The following is a 22,176-nucleotide window of genomic DNA, read 5'->3' as shown; positions in this document are numbered from 1 at the left end:
TGTCTCGTAGAACATGCCATCGAAGATGAGTGCCCGAACTTCATTCGGGACCTCCGCCAGCTGGACGGTGGGCGTACTGGTGCTCGGTCCCAACCCAAACACCTCAGAGATGACCACCTACGCAATATTGCAAAGCTGGTTGAGCTCTCCCTCAAGAATGTGTCTCTCCTCAAGGGACTGGGCTAGCGCCTCCATGCTCTGATTGACCGTCGCTTTGACCATCTCCAGCTCTTGCTCCAGAGAGCCGATCTTTCCACCCAGTTCTAGAAACGAACGACAAATTTAGGAGCAAAGGAAAGAAAAATTCAAGGCATCAACCGAGGGTAGAATAGGTATGTATTGAGGGGGGTGCTTTCCAGAATGGAGAGCCCTTCCTTTTGCCAGGTCACCCTCTTCAGCAGTCGAGCGTTCGACTCCTCTACCCCGAGCATCTGCCCTCGGAGCACGACCACTTCTTGCTCAATGTCTGACCAGGCCTTCCGCTCCGCCTCCAGAGCCTCCAAGGACTTCTGTAGCATTGCCTCAGTATCCACCAAGTGGGCCTTCGCCGCGTTGAGTTCCCGCTCGGCAGCAGTCGCTCGCTCGACCGCACGCAGCTCCACCGCCTATGCTCCCATCGCCTCAGTCGCTCGGTATTGGGACTCATGGTGGGCGGACTTTAGCTAGTACCTAAGCTCGTTGACCCACTGCGATGCCATCGCTTCTTGCTCCATCCGACATCATCTCTAGGTCCTACAAGACAAGAATCAGGTGTGCGGAGACAACCATTTAAAAGCTAAGGAATCAAAGACAACACCAAGAACATAGAAAACATACCTCTGCAATGTATGGTAGGTTGACAGTCATGGCCTGATGGACAAGCTCAATCCTCTCCAAGGCCTCCTTGAGCGTCGCCTATCGGACTCCATTGATAGTCCTCTCTCCCTGAGCAGGTGTCAGAGCTTCACCTCCTCGTCGTCACAAAGGATGAACCAGGCCTTTCCTGGCTTGCTAGGGCAAGGCCACAATAGCTTGTGGGTCACCCCCGACTCGCTAGAAGATCCAGGCATCGTAGTATCATGCGACGACTGGATCATCATCAACTCCCAGGACGGCGGGATGGCTGGTGGCTCCACCTCGGTGTCTTCCTCACCGTCGAAGGGGATGTTCACTGCTAGGACTCCATGGCTCACCGACAGCTACTCTACCTCTGGCCTGGCCATGGCTCCTCTAGATCCCTCCAGCTCTGACCAGGCAGGCGAACCGTGCGATCGTCCGCCAGGTGAGATAGGGAGCCTAGTTTCCCTCCTCTCCACCTCTACGACTAGTAGGGGAGGGACCGCAAGAGTCACCTCTGACCTAGCCTCCACCATCACCACAAGGATCACCGCCATCATGGCCGCCGCCATGCTCACGACTGGTCGGGAAGACACAACCCCCATTATGGAAGGTCGTGCCACCACCAGCCTGTTTCCCCCCTCGCTCATCACAACCCGCAGCAGGCTGGGTCTCCACTCTTCTTGCATGGGAAGTGGGGAGATCCCCAGTCCTATCGGCTCCTGACCGCTGCAAAAAAAGGGCACAAGCGTAGGTTATTCACATCCAAAAAACTCAACTATGAGGGTGAAGGGAAGCATGAATACATACCCAGACGAAAGCGGTAGAACCTTAAAACTCCGACCGACTGACGATGAGCTAAGTGGATGACGATCGCTCAAGGGTCATAGTTCACGCCCCCTCGGACCGACCGAGGGTAGGGACGACACGGCCAATCCCTGTTCGGCTTGCAAATGGTCACGGCCACTAGCTCGCGGTGACCCTGAGGGAACGGGCAGATGATCACATTCCTTTGACCGACCAGCATGTTCTGTCACACTTGGAGCAGGGGCTGAGAAGCCGACGGTGCCTCAGAAGGGCGTCTCCACTCACGGCATGCTTCCTCGACTCAGGAATGTTGTGGCGCATCTCCGTATCACGCACACCACCGATGGGCGTGGCCGTGGGCTCATGGCGCTCCACCAAAGTCATGGCAGCGCCCCTGTCTCCCTCGTCCTCTGAGGCACTCATGTCATCACCCATCTTCGTGGGCTCCTCTGACTCGAGCTCTGCCTCCATGTCGCTCTGGCTCTCGCCACCCCAGACCCACCGGTTGATCTCCTTCTCCTTATTGAACCTCCTCTGGACCTTCTTGGCTTTCTTCTTCTTCTTGGCAAGCGCGGCCTCCCTCTAGGTAGCTTGCCAAACCATGCCTTCTGGCCCTCTCGGAAGATGCGGCCGGGATTTATAGCCCGCGAGTCTCTTCGAAACGGGCAACTCGAAATCAAACAAAACATCAAAACAAGAAGGAAAAGGTCATAGAAAAAAGCATACCAAATTGGATAGTTTCACGACATGAAGGTGTATGGGCGTCCCTTCGAGGGAGTTTTCATCCCTCAACTGCAGTGCCCAACCAAGATAACCCCAGACTTCATCTTTCGACAACTCCTTCAGCATTGCACGGTCAGGATCCGTCGGGCCAAAGTATTCCCATAATGGCCGCATCCTTTCCCCCAGCGGGGCAACCCGACGGTGGAAGAAGGTGTGGAAGACCCGCAAACCGTTGAGGCCGTTCCGCACAAGCTTCTGAAGCTTTAGCTCAATGATAGCCAGCTTTTTCTATTGATGGGAAGGACTCCACGTCCAACTTTCCCTCTTCTCCGGCCTCCCCCCAGTAAACGTTGGGAACGGCGCCTCCACTGGGTTCCTAATATAGAACCATTTGCCATGCCACCCCTAGTTGGAATCACTAGGGGAATACACGAGGTAGGGGACCAACGACTTCAGCCTCTTCTATAGGGCAAATGCCCCAATTGGTGCGGTTCTGGTGGTTTCCCCTTGGACAGGGCTCACCCGATCAAGACTCACTAGAATAGATCCACATGTGGCTCTATCCTGAGGAAGGCCTCGCAGATAGCGATGAAGCTGGCGATATGCAGCACCCCAGTTGGGTTGAGATGCTGCAACTCTAGGCCCCACTTGTTGAGGAGACCACGCAAAAACCAATGCGTGGGGTACCCGAGCCCGCGCTCATGGAATGCGAGGAAGGAGACGACCTCGTCGGACCAGGGTCATGGAACAACTGCCCCTGACGTAGGAGCCCTCTAGTCCACCACCTCCTTCAACGGAAGTAGCCCCTTCGCGGTGAAGTCAGCTAGCACGGCCTCATCCATGTTGGATGGCCTCTAGTTCGACATCGCACCTCGGATTTATGAACGAATCTGTGAGTTTTTCCACTCCTTTGCTCTACAGTCCTCTCTCCTAGAAACCGCCGTGGCACATGAATAGGCTTGGCAAAAAGGAGGAAGGAGAAACGGTAGCGGTTGAAGAAAGGCAAAAGAACAGGAGGAAACCCTCTCCCTTCCCCCTATTTAATGTGGAATGGCGTGCGGTGGGACGTGGCCCTAGCTGACGGGACATGGCCTGCCCAACAAAACATCGCCTGGCTAACAGGACGTGGCCTGGGCGGGGCCACCACTACTGCAACCCGAGCATGGGAAAAGAGGCACAACCGCATGCAAATGACCCTCCTCCTTCCCAGGTAGGGTTTGGAGGGGCCCGCCGATGGAATCTCCATCGAGGAGAGGCCAACGGGTCACTCGAGTCGATTGGATGGCTCGGGTAGCTGCCGAGAGATAGGTAAGGAGCAGTGGGATGCCCTATGTAGGTTATGCCAACCCCATCACGAACGACGGACATGGATCCCACTTGGACATATCTGATAGGAGCTCCCCGGACCCATCACTCGAGCCATCGAGGTAACTTTACCAACCCCCGTTCTACTTTCGTAGTGCATAAGCATTCATTTAGCCATTCTCATGCATGTATTCATACATTCAGTCATATATTCATCCATACATTCATCCCATACATCCAAGCATTACATATGAAATTGTTGCATCACAACGCTTCGCGTCGCGTCACGAAGCGGTAGTCATCTCATTCGATATCAGAGACGACCAACCAGGGTTTGAAGGTCGGCCCACAAAGGGCTCGAGGCCGCCTCATGTCAAATAGAGCTAGGGGAGAAAACAGAGATGAGCCCCAGTGGCCCTCGCCTGATCCGCTCAGAAGCAGACAGGGTCATCTTGACCTTCTCGTTCGATCCTGACCTCAAGCCATGCCCACAGAATCTCCATCGAGGGGAGGCCAGTGGGCCACCTGAGTCGGTCTCTAGAATGGCTTAGGCATCTGCTGGGAGGCGGGTTAAGGAGAAGTGGAGTTCCACATGAGGGCTATGCTGACCCCATCACGAATGACGGATTCGGATTCCACTCGGACATACCCGTTAAAAAGCTCACCGAAGCTCGCCACTTGAGCCATCAAGGCAAGTGGCATCAGCTCAACCCCTCTAGTTGCGAAAACCACGGACGGGGTGATGCAGGAAATCATGCGACCGACCCCGACCAACCCTAGTGGCTCGGGGGCTCGAGCTGCCAGGTTCCTACTTAGGAACCCAACCAACCGCACAGGTTGCGGTCAAAACAGACACGGGCGAACATCCCGACGAGAAGAAACACAAGAGTCTATAGCCCTAAAAAAGAGTACCAAGGTGCTAAGCCTCCGACTGACTCCCCAGTCGGCCACAGGCTCAAAGGCTACACCCACCTCTGTCTCATTCGACCCTTGGGTGCGTGCTCCGTCTCACCTGACCCCAAGGCCATGGGCTCCGTCTCGCCCGACTCTTGGGTTCGTGCTCCGTCTCGCCCAACCCCAAGGCCACGGGCTCTGTCTCACTCAACCCCTTAGGTTCGTGCTCCGTCTCGCCCGACCCCAAGGACGCGGGTTCTGTCTCGTCTGACAACGACCCACTACCTTACACCCACTGGGTGCGTTCGCGCGCACCCTACGGAAAATGGATTACCAGTGAGTCTTCTCCTCAGGGGCTGGGTGCCAATATCCCTCCGGCGCACCTCCGCGAACTTCGCCAGTCCTCCCCACGGAGGCTGGGCACACTTATCCACTCTGCGCGCCTCCGTGGCTTTTGCTAGTCCTCCACATGGAGGCTAGGCCCCTATATCCTACTCGGTTACCCTACATAGTACAACAAACCGAGAGGGAAAAACACCGAAGTTCCAATAACAGCCCGCCTCCATGGCACGATGGGTACAGGAATTACAAAGCAAATTCAAGCTTTCATTAAGCTCAAAACACAAGCCCCTGGCTTTTACAAATATCATGCGAAACATGTGTGAACAACCCCTTCACGGCTTCACAGAAGTCTTAAAGGGGCTCGGCGGCTCCTGTTGGGTTCATAAACCTGGGGTCCCCAATGGACCCGCTTCCCTGCAAAACCTAGCCCAGCAGGCGGCGCAGCGATAGCACGCGCCTAGGCCGGCCCAGATACATAATGACAGGCCGAGACAACGATCTGGTCCCTAACCAGAAGGCCTGGGCAAGGTGGGACCGTAGTCCGACCCCCTTCTCCAACCAAGGATAAGCCGGACCTCTACTCGTTGCTCTTTCCTGACTGAGACGGTCGGGACCGATTGACCGGGGATGCCCGCTCGGTGCGGGGAGCAGATAAGGTAAGGCGCTCAAGTCAACCGTAATATCGAGGACTGTACTGTGACATGCCCTGTTCACCTGCAGGACGGTGCCATTGAGGCATGTCAGGCGAACATGGTAGAACCTGCTAGACGTGTCAGAGTATAAACAGTATTGTGGGCGCCGCCATTTGCCGTACCAGGTGAACATGGTAGAGCCTAGCAGATGTGTCTAAACATAAACAGTTTGTGGGTGCCAAAGGCCATCCCATACCCGCTGGTGTGGGCAACAAGACTAGACAGCACACGTATACACACTCTCTCTCTTTCTCTGACTTGTAAAGACATCCCCTTCAACTATAAAAGGGGATGAGCTCTCCCCAAAAAGCCCCCCTCCCCCGAAGACTAGTCGACTCGACAGCTCAATAGCTCTAGGACTCGACAGCTACATAGTCTACACGCTCTCAACAGCTGATAAGCTCGGACACACAGAGCATACGTTCCAATACTTAGCGCATGTTTGAGCATCTGTCACTCTCTTCCACTAGGTTCAGAGTCCGACCGGGCCTCCAACACCCCACTTTCTCATTCCTTACTTGTTTGTAACTCCACAGCAAACTTTGAACACCTGGGCTCAGGAATAAAGTCACCGACCGACCTCAACCGAACATAGAGCCCGTTGCCTGAACCAGTATAAATCCTGTGTCATTGAGTGCTAGGCCATATCCGATCATAACGCACTATAAAACTACAAATATTTACTTATTGGTCACTATTCACACCGACACCACTCTTAGTCAATTCCACCGAAACAAAGTCCTTCCAAAATGTCCGATATATAGACCAGCCCTGGTGTAAGATTGATCAAGACAAATTGGGCGCCAAGCCATAACAAGAGTTCATATTAGCGTTTACTAAACCTCTCCGAAATGATACATTAAGTGGTAAAGTTCATAGAACATTTGCCACCGTATCATCCTTTTTCCTTATAATTCTAAAAAGATTAGGATATGCCTCACAAAGAGGTTTGTCTCCTAACCAAATGTCCTTCCAAAATCTGACTTGTTCCTCACTTTGTACATTAAAACGCCCGCCGGCCAAAAAATATTCTTTAACTTTTAAAAGGCCAGACCAAAAATGGGAGTCACCTAGGCTATCCTACACTTGTGTTAGAGTTTTGTTAGACAAATATTTCTTTCTTAGAAGCCTTTACCATACTCCATCTTCATTTATAAGCCTAAACAACCGTTTACTTAGTAGGCATCTATTTTGAATGTCTAGGTTTTGTATGCCTAGTCCACCAAAATCCTTGGGTTTACATACAACACTCCATCTAGTGAGTCTATATTTCTTTTTCTTCTCATCACATGGCCAGAAAAAATGTGAACGATAGTAATCTTGTTTCTTAACTATATTGCTGGACTGGTGGTTGCTATTGCATCTGCCTTCGGCAAGCTAACAAGCTCATTTCCATTCCTTTTCTTTCATTTGTTCTCAGTCTTTTGTAAGTGATCTGATGTATATATAATAATAATGCATGTCTCTTTTTTTTGTCTTACTTATTCTTGTGTATTAACGTGTGTAGGCATAAAGTGTTTTAAGATCAAAGCCATTTCTTTGCAAATGAGTCTAGGAAAATATCAATCGAATTACCAAAAATGTAAAAAACTGAGAACTTAATATTATGAAGGAGCTATGGATAGGTCACATGCGACCAAAAGTTAAATCCGTATAATTCTTGATCATTGCAATGTAATATATTATTTTACTAGTGTATTTTGTTAGTTGCTAGGGCCTATTTTAGAATTTAGCACAGGGTCCCCATTTATGCCGGGATGGCCCTTTACACCGTTACCTCAATGAAATAGCATGATCCTGCAGACTAGAGGAGAGTTAAGAAATAGCCCCACGAGTAGGACCTTCACTTAAGTGGCGTTGTACGCGGGGCCTTCGCGCTTGTGAAGTTTGGTGATAGACCCAAATTGGCAAAGGTGTCAAAGATTGAAGGTTCCTGCTGCGCATGCTCGTGGAAACCGAAACCCTGAGAAACAATCCCGAAAGGTGCTTGAAAATCCAGCGAATAGCAATTTGCCAATTAAATGATTGAAGCTCAGAGGGGTCCAAGGTATTTCCCTGTTTGACCCAACTGAAAGAAGGAAACAGAAAACCATAAAATGTCTTTCAAAAAGATAGTGAAGATTGACTACGAGACTTATCTTTTGACGGTTGTTGCCTAACGAAATGATTGCTCTGATTGATTCTTTCGCTGAGTGAAATGTCCAAAAGTGAGAAATCATAACAAAAAGTACTCCCTGTGACTACCTGACAGGTACAATAGGTTTGATATTTATTTTTGGCGAACATTGAGGTAAATAGCAAAAGACAACGGCCACCTTCATAGTCACCTCAACTTCTAACTGGGCTGGGCTGCAAGAAAAATGGTAAAAACGCATGTTTTAACAATGGGATTCAGGGCCAGGTGGCTGACCTCATCGGGAGCCCAACTAAAGGTGTTAACTGAGTCCAAGTACTACATAGTAATGGAGCCAAACATTTACATCAATGTGATATTATTATGCTGTCTTTTCTTGGACGGACTAGGGGTCCATAAAAGAGCAATGAGGAAGAACAAATAAACACCATATATACCAGGCATCCTGAGCATGAGCTCTTGCTTCAGCTTCGTTCTTGTGGTTCAAGATAGATGAATGTTTAATTCAATATTTTCCTAGATGCTCCTCCTCTCTTTTTCTGTAGTAGGCTCGGGAGGCACCAGGATTGCTGTTGTTACAAAGGATAATGAGGCATGGAGCCAGTTGGGATGAGTATGTTCCAACAGGCAGGGGCGGACAGAAGGGGGGGGGCAGCCAGGGGCCTGCCTCCTCCAATGTTCCACAGACTTCAATAGATGGACCCTTAATCACTCATAATTAGCTGTGGATATCTTTGCTAAAGCCCAGTTAATGGCCCAAATAAGGAAACCACACGTCGGTGAGTGTGAATCGATGCTCCTAGCCTTATCTCTGGCTCTCCGTGTCTCCGTCCCTTCTCTGAGTAGCTGCGCTCGGCCTCGGACTGCCGATGAGACTCCGATCCGTCATCTGTCCTAGGCGCTTCAGCTGTTCGCCCGTCAGAGTCTTCTCCATGGCAGCACATGACAGCGCTGGCTGGAGCAGGCCTGTAGCAGAGCAGCTTAGCGAGCAGAAACATCCGAACAGAGATGTTTCTAGCTTCCTGTGCACAATTCAGTACTCGTCGCACTGGTACTCTAGTCTGTTAATGTCCATTCACAATTCAGTGAATATTCTCTTAGAACCAGTGGTCGCTAAGTGACTAAATTAAATAATTGTGATGTTATTTGTTTATTCTATGAATAATCTCCTTTTATCTTCAATTGAATAATCTCTTTTTTTATCTTCAACTGAATAATTTATGATCTAGTTGGTACTCATCAAGATAAGTTCAAGTTAGTGGGAACGAAACTATGAAAGTACAATTTTGTATTACCAGACAAATGATATACCATTTTGCCAAATGCGCTATGATCGAATCAATATGACAATATATATGCGTATATATAATTGTATATATCTTTAGTTCATATTTCTTATGGGAAAAGTAATGTCGCGGCGGAAGACCACGTGGCCTCATCTAAAACTGGGAAGTCAGAGGCAGAGTCTAAGCACGACATGTACATGCACCTGCCGTACCCGTCTGTTTTGTTAGATCCAATTTCGTAGAATGACCATCTAGCATACTGTATTCACCTGAAACTGAACCAAACAAAGTGATTGAAAATTTACTCACATGCACTTCTTTATCTGAATTTGAGTGGACGCTACACTCCATGCCGTGTAGTTAATATGAGCATAATCTAACTGGAATGATTACGCCGAATAACTGTGTTGAACCAATCAAATTAAATAGTACATGCTTGCATACTTCTTTTTTTTTTTGAAAGCCTTTCAATTAAGACGAAAGAAGTTTATATACAAGCAAAGGTAGCCAAGCGTGGCGCCAAACACCACGAAAGGTTACCCACCCACGCAACGTGGCAGAGTACACACTACCATGAGTCATCGTTGCTGAGCATAGTTGCAAAGCAGCCAGCAGCTCCGACTTCCCATGGCAAAACACCGACGATCCATCCTAAGATGTCAGACCAACGGGCCCGAAGCAGGAGGCTGCAACAGGTCATCGTTGCCGAGCTCAACGGCTCCGCGAAGAGCAGCTCTGACTTCCTGCCATGATCCCACGCCCCGCCCCCGGCGATTGTCGAGCCTCTAAAGTTGAAAACCCAGCTGTCGGAGAAGGAGGGGTCGACACGCGTCATCGTTGCCGAGCTACATCCCCTGATGCAGCACCTCCGACTTCACGATGCAGAACTCGCCGTCTCACATCAACCGGGCGCCGAGAGGCGGAGGACATCCGCCGAAGGAGACATCATGGCCGAGACGAATTTCCACAGCGACGCCTTCAGGAAGGGTACGACGCCGAATGCGTCGCCGTCGCTTGTCCAGGAATGGACCGGGTTTTCACCCATGGAAGACATGGCTGGGGGCACAAGAACACGACGCCCCCAACAATGAAAACGGCGCCCACATGCGTCGCCGTCGCCAAGGCTTTCGCTCGACGTGCCCCTAGCACATACGTCGAGCCAAGATGCTGGACCGTAGCCTGTTGCCACCGTCGTCGTCACTACCATCCCACAGAAACTTCTCCAGAGGGGCATCGACGCGCCGGCTGCTCACAGCAGCCGCACAGCTGCATCGGCCGCCATCCCCTCCGATCGGGCAACATGTAGAACTGGACTCACCCTGCCACGCGCGTCACCCTGCCGCACGCCGAAGCCGTCACCAGCTATCGTCACCAGCTCAAGCACCCGTCGTCGACGCTATCGACCACCGCCAGCCACCGTCAGGCACATGCCCCACCACGGGCGCCGCCCCCCGCCCCGGGGGCACCGGATGTGGCCATGGGGCCAGACCCAATGACCCCAGCAGGCGCCGCCGCATCCACGCCAAGGTCGAGGAGGAAAGGGGGAAGCGGAGGAGGAAAAAGGAGCCCCCGCCACCGCCCGGCGCCTGCACGGGCACTGGCCAGCGCCGCCGCAGCCGCAGCAGGTTGCCCCGCCGAGCCCCACGCGGCTCACGCGAGGGCACGCCCCGCTACAGCGCACGCCGCCAACACTGCCGAGCGCGAGGAAGAGGAGGAGGCCCGCCCTAGGCCGACGCAGCCGCCACTGTGTGCACCCCTGGGCGCAGCAGCCCGCACCACGGGCGCCGAACCCCGTGGATCTGGCGACAACGCGGCGCCTGGACAGGAGCCACCGCCACCGTCTCCTAGTGCCGGCCCAGGCGCTGCCCACCGGAGATCCACGCGGATCCAGTCCTTGGACCGCCGGATCCGGTCGCCGAAGCGAGGAGACCGCCGCCGAAGACGCCGGCGCTGCCACCAGCCTCAGTGACCTCGCCGATCCCCAGGAAGCCGCACGCGAGCTCGTCCTCGACCGTCGCAGCCTCCAGCGTGAAGAAGAGCCTCGTCGCCGCCCTCCCGGCAAGCCGCACGGCCATGCCGGTGGCCCGCTCCGGTGACGGCGCGGCTGGAGAGAGGGAGGGAAGGAAGAGAGGCACTAGGGTTTGGGTCGCCTCCCGTGTCGCCTGCGTGGGGGCGACGCGGGGGCTGGGGTATACTTCTTTACTGCCTGGATATATTTCAATGGATTGTTAGTTGGTGACTCATTCATATGAGCGGTAAGTGCCTGACTATATTTCAATGAATGTTTCGGTCTCTCTAGTCTAACCTGCGTATAAACCAGCAGCGAATGGAGCAGGAAGCCAGTAGTGTTTTTGGCCACCCAAGTGATGCTGCTATGGAAATTGTGTATAGGAGTAGGAGGCATCAGGAACACCTGCATTACTACTCTGTCAGGTGGAAGTAAGATATAAGCAAGGACTGGCGCCAAATCGCTAGTTCCGAGATGGCTACTCTCAAAAGGCGCCAAACTGTAGGAAAGCCAGAGCAGTACGGTCTCTCACCGTCACACATTTATGCTAGCACCCCGGTTCATAGCGAGTGCTGAAGGTCAGCTATGTTTAAGCAAAGCTATCAGGCAGCCAGATGCGCGCACCAGGACTGAGGAGATGCTCATTATGTTGAATGACTCAGGCTTAAGAACTAAGAATAAACATTACGTGATCTAATTAAGAGGACTAATTCTTGTAATGCACCCCCTTTTTACTGGATTGCTTGATCTCAATGAATTTCCAAATGAAAATTAGATTGCATCATTGCGTCTCTCTCGTCGGATACAATCAAAACGAACTAACACATGGACAATGTGTGGAATGCTTTGTGGTATAAAATTGGATCTGCTCTAACAAATATATGCATGATAACAAACCCATCATGATCCTTATTTCCATCAGACCTGTCGAACCTCGAGTGTTCAATCCCATACAAACTTGACAAATGTTCACTGTCAACTATGAAATTCTCGGCAGTACAGGATGAAGCACATTAGCTAGCTCAATGGCATCAAGTCCTTGTTGCATTCATGACTGTACTCACAGGATGCACTTGAACCACTCCATACACATGTAGTACAACTATTCTGTCAGGTTTCAGATCCAGAGGTTTCTGCAATTGAGAAGTGAGAACTTACATTCATGGTCTTGCTAGCTTTGTGCACGTAAATGAATTGATATTTGAGAACCTCCAGTCCTGGCATGACAAAAAGTGGCAATTGTACATAAGGGAGATGAAAATTTTACTACCTGATTGTGGTCCTTCGTGATGGCGATGGATCCACTCAAGTCTATCAAGACATGCCAATGACCATTGCCGTCTTCTTGGGCCATTAGAGAGGAGCCATGGACATCAGCATCAGGATAGAGTGCAAGAAACGAACATACTGGTCTTCCGGATAAGCCCAAAAGGATGCTACAACTGAGGACATAGTCAAGGCATGTATGAGAAGATGGCAAGCACTCTGTTTTGCTAGAGCCAATTTGGTAGAATGGTCATGTACCTTCCTGTCTAAGCCTGAAACTGAACTGAATAATATGATTGAAAATCAAATGAAATCCACTTCTTTGTCTGAATTCGAGTCGATGGTTACACTCCATGCATTGTAGGTGTATGTGCATCCTCTAGCTGGACTGATTACCCGGAAGAATCGTGTTCAACCAATTAAATTAAATAGTATATTGCTTACACATATACTTAATTGTCATATAGGTTAAAAGTTTGGTGGATTTAGATTTTAATTAAGTTCATCACAATTTTTTTCATGAAAGAAAAGGTTTGTATGAAGATAAAACCAAGAGACTTGCCAATGAATATGCATGTTTAGCAATCATGTTAAATTCAGACAATTGTGAAAACCTGATAAGGCATCAGCTATGCTTGAATGATCTATTAGCTACTGGACTTTATTTGACATTTAGTATCTGGCTACATTTCAATGGAGTTACTATCTCATTGATATGCATAGGTAATTGCATTGAATCAGATTGTACCTCCTGGTCAACTGTTTCAGCCTCTCTAACCTGAGTATAAAATAGCTGGGAAGGGAGCAGAGGCCGGTATTGCTAACTCTAGCTTGCTCCTCCAGTGATCTTGCTGTAGAAATTATGTATAGGATTGGAGTAGGAAGCATCAGGATCAGCTGCGTTACTAGTCTTTCAATCAAGCAACCGAGGCAAACCTAGCAATAGCATGAGGTAGGCAGCCACCCTACCACCACAGGAGATGATGAGGCCCCCTCGCCACTTGGAAGTTCTGAGATCACCAACCTCCGCCAGTGCTAGTGCTTAGAGATGAAATACAGTACAGTGCTGCCAATTCGTGTGCCTTTGTTACCATGGCTAGGAAGAAGAGTTAATTAGGCTAGTCAACAGGTAAAACGGATTGCAATTATTAGACGGATAGCCACAGCTCAAATCGCTGTCTTTTATTAGCGCGTGAATTGTTGAGGCTCCACAATAAGGAAAATAAGGAACACTGCATGTTCTAAGAGGAATGCATATCTCATTCTTGTAAAGCACTTGTTTCACCGGATTGCTTATTCTCAGTACATTATTGTTGATGACCAAAATTATAAGCAATATTAGGTAGTAGTTATCCAAACCGGAGTAACTGTGTTTTTATAGAGATAACTGGGAAATATATACACTAGTAGAGAAATGACCTTAGATCTGCTTCGATTTTGGGCTTTAGTCTCGGTATTTTTTGCGTCCGGGAGTAAAGGAAGAATTAGTCCCGGTTGGAGCTACCAACAGGAACTAAAGGCCCCTATCCGGGCACGCTTTCGCAGCAGGCCACCTTTAGTCCCGGTTGGTGTTACCAACCCGGACTAAAGGTTGACCTTTAGTCACCTTTAGTCCTGGTTGGTGTTACCAACCCGGACTAAAGGTCCTTCAAACCGAGACTAAAGGGTGACCTTTTAGTCCCGGTTGGTGTCACCAACCCGGATTAAAGGTCTCCCACCCTGGACTAAAGGTACCCCACAGGTCAATTCAAAAGGAGAGTGTCCAGGACCCTGTCACATGTGGTATACAGCTAAATTGGTAAGGAGTTTATGCGCGAGGAAAAAGGTCCTGGGTTCGAATCTCACACATCGCAAGAGAGGTCTCTCTACAATTTCGTTTACTTTTCTCCTGATGATGGACCTTTAGTCCCGGTTATGTGACCCGGAACTAAAGGTCATGACCTTTAGTCCCAAATTCGTAGTCCCGGTTGGAAAACCGGGACTAAAGCCAGTTCCCAACCGGGACTACGACCCATTTCTCTACTAGTGATATGTGTGTGTTGCAACAAGACATACAGTTTACATCATCTATTTCAATATGTGTTGGAATTGGACTCTGAACTGTGGTTGGACTTGTGCTATTCTAACTCGTATACGAGCAATGGATGAGAGTTCAGGTTACTGATGAGCCACTTAGGACTTTTATCTCTAATTCAACATGTACTGTTACTCTTAAAACCAGCCATCTCTTATGCTCAGGGGAGTGCGGGAACAGACAGATCCACGAGAGAATATAACAGACAAAAAAATATAGGAAGAAATTTTCTCTTTGTTATTATGTATAGAGTACAGACATAAATATAGATATTGATATTATAGATATAGATGTAATAATACGAATTTGAGTCTATCATTCTCCTGTCCTCCTTCTCCGACTTCTGCTAGTGGACGGCAACCAGCTGTGAAGTGATGGAGCACTGTGAAAGTGATGATGTGGCGTGATATGGGCCCATTTGGTACTCCACATCGATGAAAGCGTGCTCATCTCAAGCATGAATGGTCGTGGCTGTCTCAATGGAAATTCTTCACGGTGAGCAGCTCCTGCTGCCACCGCACACAGGCCTTGTACTTCTTGTGCAAAGAACACACAGAATACTGCTTCTCATGCCACTAACACGAGATTCTGCATGATGCGATCCACCATGTTTAAATTCTTGTGTATAGTTTTATCTGAAGCTTTCAAAAAGAAACATGAACAAGGGCATGAACTACTTACGCTTCCAGTCTTCGCGTAACAAGAGTTCCCAATGCCTCTCATGTCTACGCAGTTCGCATTATAGAAAGGCCATATAACTATTAGTCCATCCATATGACCTATCTGACACGCTCAACTATAGCTTTATTCTTTGCGTTTTACTCGCGTGCTCTTTTATGGAGCAAACCAAAGATGTCACAACAATGGATACGAGGATAGATTTATATATATACTACTTGACTATGTACCCTCCACAGTCTGGCTATAAACTATATATATGCACCTACCATCAGTGGTTGACCCATAAAAAGAGTTTAGGAAGGGCCCACTCAAGCAACAAGCTAGACTATAAAAGAAAAGAAAAATTGAACACATAGATATATCGCAATCGTATAGACTACAGCAGCAACAATTAGACAATGGTTTAGGATGTTTCCTTTAATTTGAGGAACAAATATTCTTCTTTCACCAAACATTAAAAATACATAAAAGTAAAACTCATGGACCAAGACAAAATAATAACCATTGTGTGACTTGCACGTCTAATGACTTTGTTTGGCCATGTAGTGTTGGCCCAATTAATCAAGCCAAGAAGCACCTACAGCTAGCACCACTTCTTCGCCGATCTCAGACAGGTGACAAGTTCGCCAAGTGTAACGCTGCTACTGCTACTTCGACCGCACACCACCAAGCTGGCCATATAGCACCTGGCAGCACAGTAATAATGTCCTTCAGTGGTGGTCTAACATGGCAAACATCCCTTGTGAGTCAATAAATGGGTTATGCTCCTCACAGTGTTTTCTTTTGTGTTGAGAAGTTAGGAAGGAAAGAAATGCAAGAATGTTTGACAAAAAGAAGCTACCAACCTTCAAGTCATGTAAAACATTAAAAGGGGGAGTCCTTGTGAGTTTCCGTGTGGGTGGGGGAGCACACTGTACTTCACCTGTCACACACACTCCACGAGTTGATAAGAAACTATGGTTCCTAAAACACACTTGTATTTTTGCAGGACGCACTGTAATATGACTAACGCCGTAATAGTCTTTTATTGTCGCCATCTTAATTAGTTGGTTAATTTTGAAAAAAAAGAGGACTTGGAGACATGGTCACCTTCATAGTTGCCTCAACGACTTCTAACTGGGCTGGGATGCAAGGAAAATGATGAAACATGCATGTTTTCGCAATGGGGGCGCTTTAGGGCTAGGTGAGTGACCTCATCGACTCCCAACTAAAGGTGTCAAGTGAGTCCAAGTACTAAACAGTAATGCTGCCAAACATTTCCATTAATGTGATATTGTGTTGTCAATTCTTGGTGTGTGTGTGGGGGTGTCCACAAAACAGCAAACAAGAGAAGGAACACCATAGCAGCATCCTAACTCCTGAGTATGAGCTCTTGCTTCAGCATCGTTATTTTGGTCCAAGATATATGAATATTTCAATACTTCACTAGGGCCCCCTCCCCTCTTTTTCTATAGTAGGCTCAGGAGGCGCCAGGATTGCACTTGTTACAGGGATGAGGATGCTCCAACAGGGAAAAGTAATGTCCCGGCAGACGACCATGTGTCCTCATCTAATACCGGATAGTCAGGGGCAGAGTATATGCATGATATGTACGTACACCTGCCGGCTGCCGTGCGCATCTGTTTTGTTAGATCCAATTGGTAGAATGACCATCTAGCATCCTGTATTAACCTGAAACCGAACTGAACATAGTGATTCATAATTTACTCACACACACTTCTTTGTCTGAATTTGAGTGGAGGGCACTCCAGGCAGTGTAGTTTTATGCGCATAATCTAGCTGGACTGACTAGGCTAGATATTTGTGTTCCACCAATCACATTAAATAGTTTATAGCTGCACAGTTTTTTGATTGTCGAAAGTTTAACAGATTGAATAGGTTCGTCCCAAACCAGGCAACAGTTCTTTTCATGAAAGAAAGGTTTAATAAAAAGATAAAAACGTTGGACTTCTAATGAACATGCATGTTCAGGGATCACCTTCTGTAAGCCGGAACTTAACTTTACATATTAGTTAGAAAAAATAACTCAACGAACCTGACCTTAATAAGGCACCAGTTCTGCTTGCACGATGTCTCCGGTGATGTATGGACCAGAATTGATTTAACATTTATTTAGTGCCTGACTATATTTCAATGGATGGTTAGTTGGTGACTCATTCATATAAGTAGTAAGTGCATGGAATCAAATTGTACCTCTTCTCTCTAACCAGAGTATATAAAGCAGCAGGGAACGGAGCAGAAAGGCAGTGTTTCTCTGGCTGCCGAAGTGATCTTGCTATGGAAACTGACTAGGAGTAGGAAGCATCAGGAGCACCTGCAATACTACTCTGCCAAATCACAGACAGCCCCTCGGCACTCATTGGAAGTTCCAAGATGGCTAGCTTCAGAGGGCGCTGAAAGTATAACTGGAACAGTATGGTCTCTCGCCGCCACGCATTCGTCCTAGCACCATGGTTCATAGCGATTGTACATAAGGTCGATGACAATTTTGCTACCTGATTGTGGTCCCTTCGTGGTGGCGATGATACACTCAAGCTTATCAAGACACGCCAATGACCATCACCGTCTTCTTGGGCCATTAGAGATGAGGAGCTATGGAGGCATGGACATCAGCATCAGGAGTGCAAGAAACAACATCCTGGTCTTCCAGATAAGCCCAAAAGGGTTGAAAGCAACGCGACTCCCAAATTGCACGCCATAGAGGCTCTTTTGTGCCAGTAAACAGAAGAACGAACAAACTGTCATTCTTACTATAGTTCTATACTATACTGGTCATCTAATTATACACTTCTGTGTCTTGGAATCATACACTCGAGGTGAAGATGGGAGGAGCAGTGAGATTTGTGTCAGTAGTTCGGCTGTTGCTTGACTTGCTGTGATTTGGAAAAAGAATCAACGGAGATGCATGGAAAAAGAAACAACGGAGATACTATACTAGGCGTATGTAATTATGCACTTTTGTTTACTGGGGAAGAAGAGAGGAGCAGTGAGATCTGGATAGAGATGCATGGGAGAACCTGGTGCTACTACTTGGATTGAGGTGCAGGCGTGCAGCTGCATGCCCTACGAGGAGAAGAGGGAGAGATGGTGTTCTGTGCAGCGAGCTGTTCATCCACAAATGCAAGCCCATATGGACTTAGGAGTTAAGATCATCAAAGTAAACTGCTCCTCCACTCTTTTTCAATAGTAGGCTCGGGAGGCACAGGATTGCTCTTGTTACAGTGGAGGCCGATTAGGCATGGAGCCAGTGCGGATGAGGATGCTCCTCGGCGGAGAAAAGGGGGGGGGGGGGGGGGGGGGGGGGGGGGGGGGGGGGGGGGGTGCGCGGGCAGGCTGCCCTCTCTAATGTTCCACGCACTTCAATAGATGGAACCTTAATCGCTGATAATTAGGGTCTGTTTGGATCCCACGGACTAACAACTAGTTGGCTAAAGTTTAGTTCTTGAGGATCCAAACAGATGGACTAGTGGTTAGTCTAACAACTAGCCAAAGCCTCAACTAGTTGTTATTTCACTAGTCCATATAACCCAACTAGTTATACTAATCACTAGTCCTAGTTCATCCAAACAGGCCCTTAGCTATGAATATCCTTGCTAAAGCCCAGTTAATAATGGCCCAGATGAGGAAACCACACGTCGGTCTTCGCCTACGACCTTTGTATTTGATCGGTCATTGGTGAATGTGAATCGATGCTACTCGCCTCCTTCGTGTCTCTGGCTCTCCGTGTCTCCGTCCCTTCTCTGAGTAGCAGCGCTCGGCCTCGGACTGCCGATGAGAGTCCTTCATCCGTCCTAGGCGCTTCGGCTGTTCGCCCGTTGGAGACTTCCACGGCAGCACATGACGGCGGCGCTAGGCCGGAGCAGGGCTGTAGCAGAGAAGCTGAGCGAGCAGAAACATCCGAACAGGAAGCTAGAAGCGGTGCTACAGGCCTACAGCAGCAAGCTGACAAGGTAATATGCAGCACTCGTCGCACTGGTACTCTAGTCTGTTAGTGTCCATTTACAATTCAGTGAATCATCTCTTAAAACCAAAGGTTCGCTAAGTGACTAAATGAGATAATTGTGATGTTATTTGTTTATTCTATGAATAATCTCCTTTTATCTCCCTCTTTTTTTATCTTCAACTGAACAATTTTATGACTATATGTGTATATATAATTGTATATATCTTTACTTCATATATTTCTTTTCTCATTCCATGAATTTTATCGGCAGTCGGCGCTTACGTAGACACATCTCAGCTCTAGCTTAGGTAGCTTCCACCGGCAGCCTAGTAGCACTATTAGGCCCTGTTTAGTTTCAAAAATTTTCACCCTAAAGTGTCACATCGAATCTTGCGGCACATGCATGGAATACTAAATGTAGACGAAAAAAAACTAATTGCACAGTTCTCGGCAAAATCGCGAGACGAATCTTTTAAGCCTAATTAGTCCATGAAAAGCCTTAAGTGCTATAGTAACCCACAATGTGCTAATGACCGATTAATTAGTATCATTAGATTCGTCTCGCAGTTTCCTGATGGGTTCTGTAATTTGTTTTTTTATTAGTATCCAAAAACCCCTCCCGACATCCTTCTGACACATCGATGTGATACCCAAAAATTTTTATTTCGCGAACTAAACACACCATTATATTACAGGCCAGTCTTGTCTTGTCTTGTCTGCAGATCGACCAAGGAAGCTACATCCCGGCTCTCCTGTGTAGTAGGGCTGTGTTTAGTTGGGTGAAATTTAGGAATTTGGCTACTGTAGCACTTTCGTTTTTATTTGACAATTAGTATTCAATCATGGACTAATTAGACTCAAAACGTTCGTCTCGCGATTTCCAACCAAACTGTGCAATTAGTTTTTTTTTTCTACATTTAATGCTCCATGCACGTATCGCAAGATTCAATGTGATGGCTACTGTAGCACTTTTTTTGGAAAACTTTTTGGAACTAAACAAGGCCTAGGTTTGGGACCTTAATTAAAGGAGTTTCATTTTCTTTTTCCCGATGTCTGAATCTTGGGGCCAATAGGGAAAAGTAATGTCGCAGCGGAAGACCACGCGGGCTCATCTAAAACCGGGAAGTCAGAGGCAGACACGTACATGCACCTGCCGTGGCCATCTGTTTTGTTAGATCCAATTCTGTAGAATGACCATCTAGCATCCTGTATTAACCTGAAACCCATCCAAACAAAGTGATTGAAAATTTGCTCACATGCACTTCTTTATCTGAATTTGAGTGGATGCTTCACTCCATGCATTGTAGTAATATGAGCATAATCTAACTGGACTGATTACGCTGAATAACTGTGTTGAACCAATCAAATTAAATAGTACATGCTTGCATATAGTTTCCAGATCAACTTCGGTTAGCCTAGAACTTAATTTACATATTGGTTAGAAAAATAGCCCAACGAACCTGACCTAACAAGGCACCAGTTGTTTTGTGCTTGCAGGACCTCCAGAAGTGTCTGCTTGTACTGGAATTGATTTCACATTTACTGCCTGAATATATTTCAATGGATTGTTAGTTGGTGACTCATTCATGTGAGTGGTAAGCGCCTGACTATATTTCAATGAATTGTTTCGGTCTCTCTAGTCTAACCTGTGTATAAAACAGCAACGAATGGAGCAGGAAGCCAGTAGTGTTTCTGGCCGCCCAAGTGATGTTGCTATGGAATTTGTGTATAGGAGTAGGAGGCATCAGGAACACCTGCATTACAACTCTGTCAGGTGGAAGTAAGATATAAGCGAGGACGGGCACTAAATCCAAGACACCCCCTCGCCACTCCCAAGAGGTTCCGAGATGGCTAGCCTCAGATGGCGCTGAATTGCAGGACACGCGAGCATTATAGTGTCTCACCGTCACACATTCGTGCTAGCACCTCAGTTCATGGTGAGTGTTGAAGGTCAGCTATGTTTAAGCGAAGCTATCAGGCAACCAGATGCGTGGCACCAGGACCGAGGACATGTTCATTACACTGTGAATCACTCAGTGTGATAACAAAGGGACAGTGGAATAATCAAATTTAGCAAACTAATTTCTCACAAGCATATCATCCAACACCTTGTGTGCATGAAGCCATGAACTAAACAGCCCCTGAAAATAAATCTGTGAAACCGCAAGCTGTCCAAACAGCCAACAACAATATACTTGCATCAATTAGTTCACTAGAACACCAATTCCCATAATCTCCAACTCAATATATCAAAGAACACACATATCCCTTTCATGCCAACAGATCCATACAAGCAACCACTTCACAATATGGAGCAATATCAAGCAACATGGTGACTTAATCAACACATATGGCAAAGAAAATACTAAATCAAGAGAGGACAACAAATGAGGGGAGGCTTCAAATCCCCCACGAATCTCTCTCTTTTAGTGGTGAATTTGGTGGATCAAAGCCCTCTCTCAACTCTCCCTAACCATAGCTCTCTCCCTCTCTTTCTCTGTTTTTCAAGGAGGAAGAAGCAAATGAGTTCACTGTTCAAAGGAGAAGGGGAGCACGCAGCCCTTTGGGCTGGTTTGTGATTTTTGGTGAAGAGCCCTCAAGTTTGAGAGCTATTGCAAACAAGTCCAATGGAAATAATTGGATCTGGTCTTCACACTCGGGCTTAAGAATAAACATTACTTGTTCTAATTAAGAGGACTAATTCTTGTAAAGGGCCCCTTTTCTCTGGATTGCTTGTTCTCAATGCATTTCCAAATGAAAATTAGATTTCATTGTTACTTACGTGAAGACGATCGAAACAAACATATGGACGATGTGTGGCATGCTTTGAAGTATAGATTGGTTCTGTTCCAACAAATATATGCATGATAACAAACAATCATGATCCTCATCACAATCAGAGTCCTGTTGATCCTCGAGAGTTCAATCCCATATATACATAAATTTGACAGCATGTTCACTGTCAGCTATGAATTTCTCGGCAATGTACAGGATGAAGTGCAGTAGCTAGCTCAATGGCATGAAGTCCTATCTGCATTCACGACTGTACTCAGAGGAAGCACTTGAACCACTCCCATACACATGTAGTACAACTATTCTGTTAGGTTTCAGATCCAGAGTTTTCTGCAATTGAGAAGTGAGAGCTTCAAAGGTCGTTCCTAGCTTTGTGCACGGAATTGAATTGAAAACCTCCAGTCCCTGCCTG

The 22,176-nt window shown here is 47.6% G+C and overlaps 2 long non-coding RNA genes across 4 annotated transcripts; both read right to left on the bottom strand.

The window, feature by feature from the left end:
* Window positions 1-15,428: 15,428 nt before the first annotated feature.
* On the bottom strand, window positions 15,429-17,757 carry LOC136504212 (uncharacterized). 2 transcript variants are annotated; one of them, XR_010770814.1, is made up of 3 exons: window positions 17,064-17,757; window positions 15,874-15,950; window positions 15,429-15,714 (listed from the first exon to the last, which is right to left on the bottom strand). It is a non-coding gene; the product is annotated as an uncharacterized lncRNA (long non-coding RNA). The 2 variants fall into 2 exon arrangements; XR_010770813.1 differs by having other exon boundaries at window positions 17,069-17,757.
* Window positions 17,758-19,987: 2,230 nt separating this feature from the next.
* Window positions 19,988-21,352, bottom strand: LOC136504211 (uncharacterized). Of its 2 annotated transcripts, none has more exons than XR_010770811.1 (3): window positions 20,618-21,352; window positions 20,432-20,517; window positions 19,988-20,187 (listed from the first exon to the last, which is right to left on the bottom strand). It is a non-coding gene; the product is annotated as an uncharacterized lncRNA (long non-coding RNA). The 2 variants fall into 2 exon arrangements; XR_010770812.1 differs by having other exon boundaries at window positions 20,437-20,517.
* Between the last annotated feature and the right edge of the window lie 824 nt (window positions 21,353-22,176).

Source organism: Miscanthus floridulus, chromosome 14 (assembly GCF_019320115.1).
Source record: "Miscanthus floridulus cultivar M001 chromosome 14, ASM1932011v1, whole genome shotgun sequence".
NCBI lineage: Eukaryota > Viridiplantae > Streptophyta > Magnoliopsida > Poales > Poaceae > Miscanthus > Miscanthus floridulus.
Note: the sequence above shows the minus strand (reverse complement) of the source record. Positions and strands in the feature narration are given on the sequence as shown.